The sequence below is a fragment of the Mandrillus leucophaeus genome, unplaced genomic scaffold, assembly GCF_000951045.1.
Source record: "Mandrillus leucophaeus isolate KB7577 unplaced genomic scaffold, Mleu.le_1.0 Scaffold535, whole genome shotgun sequence".
In the NCBI taxonomy this organism is placed as follows: domain Eukaryota; kingdom Metazoa; phylum Chordata; class Mammalia; order Primates; family Cercopithecidae; genus Mandrillus; species Mandrillus leucophaeus.
In genome coordinates, this window is record NW_012105753.1 from 1,647,076 (window position 1) to 1,649,738 (window position 2,663).

Genomic DNA, 2,663 nt, shown 5'->3' on the forward strand with positions numbered 1-2,663 from the left:
GCAACCTGTGCCTCCTAGGTTCAAGCGATTCTCCTGCCTCAGCCTCCAGAGCAGCTGGGATTATAGGCATGTGCCACCACACCTGGCTAATTTTTGTATTTTTTAGTAGAGATGAGGTTTCACTATGTTAGCCAGGCTGATCTGAAATTCCTGAGCTCAGGTGATCCACCCACCTTGGCCTCCCAAAGTGTTGGGATTACAGGCATGGACCACCACACCCAATCTGAATAAACATTTAACAAAGAAAATACAAAATGGCTAATAATCTCATGAAGAAAAGCTTAACACCATTAATCATTAGGGAAATGCAAAATAAAACTACATGCTATTATTACATACCTACTAAAATGGCTATAATAAAAAAGACTGACAATATCAAGTTTTTGCTAAGATGTGTGTAGAAATTGGAAATCTCATACATTGCTGGTCAGGAATGCAAAAACAGTGCAACTTCTATGGAAAACAGTTTGGCAGTTCCTCAAAAAGGTAAATATAGAATCTTTAATCTAGAAATTCCACTCCTAGATATGTACCCAAGAGAGTTGGAAACATGTACCCACACAAAATTTGCACATGAATGTTCATAACAGCATTATGTGTAATAGCCAGATGGAAACAATCCAGATGTTCATAAACTAATGAGTGGATACATAAAAAGTGATATATTATCTACACAGTGGAGTACTATTCAGCAATAAAAAGGAATGGCTATTGATACATGATACAACATGAATGAACCCTAAAACATTATGTTAAGTGAAAGAAGCCAGACACAGAAGACTGTCTTGTATAATTTGATTTACAAGAAACCTTAAGAAAAAGGCAAATCTTATAGTGACCAAAAAAAAAAAAAAATCAATTGTTGCCTGGACCTGAGAGTAGGAATGTAAGTGATTGCAAATAGGCACCAGGGACTTTTTTGGAGTGATGAAAATATTTTTAAGTGAACAGTGGTTGCTACACGACTCCATAAATTTACAAGAAATCATTGTACACTTATGTTGAACAAATTTAAAGATACGTAAATTATGCCATTCCTTACCCTGCCAACACCTAGTTGCATGGAAGTGGAGGCTTGGGTACATTCAAGATTCAGCTTCACAGTAAGCCACTGCCATGGCCGAGGAAGGCATTACTGCTGGAGGTTTAATGGATGTTAATACTGCTTTACAAGAGGTGCAGAAGACTGCCCTCATCCCTGATGGCCTAGCATGTGGAATTCTCGAAGCTGCCAAAGCCTTAGACAAGTGCCAAGCCCATCTTTGTGTGCTTGCATCCAACTCTGATGAGCCTGTGTATGTCAAGTTGGTGGAGGCCTTTTGTGCCAAACACCAAATCAACCGACTTAAGGTTGATGACAAGAAACTGGAGGAATAAGTAGGCCTCTGTGAAACTGACAGAGAGGGGAAGTCCTGTAAAGTGGTTAGTGGCAGTTGTGTAGAAGTTAAGGACGCTGGCAAGGAGTGTCAGGCCAAGGATGTCATCAAAGAGTACTTCAAATGCAAGAAATGAACACATAAAACTTTGGTGCATACCAACATGCACATGCACCCACTCACACACACAAATTATGGCTCTGTAATAAAGCTGTTTCAAACAGCCTGAAAGTCACAAATTCACTCATGTATTTCTCATTAATAAGTAAAAGTAATAAGCCTTCAGGGGTTTAACCTTTTCAGCTTGTTTCATCCGCACTCTTCAAACTTTGATGAGTGACTCAGAAACATTGAATATGCATACTTTTCCAAGGAACAAGATATTTAATCTTTTCCTTGGTTTTAGAATCTAACCTACTGAATGAAAATATTTTAGAGTTATGTTATAATTTGATGACTGCTTATGTGGAAATTAACTATCACAAAGAAAATTGGGAGACATTTCCAGTCATACGCTTGTCAAAGTGGAAAAAGTTTTAATGATATAAAAACATAACTAAATAAAAACACATGGAAATGCATGCACACACACACAAAGTAAGAAATTTATGATTAAGGATGACTTTGGATTTTTAAAATATAATCTTATTCTATGTACTTTATCCAGGTAGATCGTTATTTACCTTTTCACAGTATTTTCAACTGCGGCACATTATAATTTTTTCTGGGGATTGCTTTTATTATTTGATTGTTCTGATAATCAGGAAGTCATTCTTCATGCAATTTGAATTAACTCCTCTCTCCTTACAATCTACCTTGTGATTAAAAATGGGGAAAGATTTGGCTGTGTTCTGAAAATGTGCTGTGGCTGACCCGGCAGCCATAATTTCAAAGTTTATTCTGGCTCTTCAACTCTATACTGGGAGGCCTTGAGAAGAGTTTGAAGAAGGTTGCAGTGATTTCAATCTTTCTGTGTAAGAAAACTGGACTTTTTAAGAGGCCCCAGGTGTGGTACTCATGCCTATAATTTCAGCCTTTGGGAGGCCAAGGTGAACAGATCATTTGAGACCAGGAGTTCAAGACCAGCCTGGCCAACATGGTGAAACCCCATCTCTACTAAAAATACAAAAATTAGCCGGGCGTGGTGGCAAGTGCCTGTAGTCCCAGGTACTAGGGAGGCTGAGGCACGAGGATTGCTTGAACCTGGGAGGCAGAGGTTGCACTGAGCCAAGATAATGCCACTGCACTCCAGCCTGGGTGACAGAGCCAGACTCTGTCTCAAAAAAA

General features: G+C 38.9%; 1 pseudogene; it reads left to right on the forward strand.

The window, feature by feature from the left end:
- Nucleotides 1-1,116: 1,116 nt before the first annotated feature.
- LOC105551863 lies at nt 1,117-1,512 on the forward strand (annotated as a pseudogene).
- Nucleotides 1,513-2,663: the final 1,151 nt, after the last annotated feature.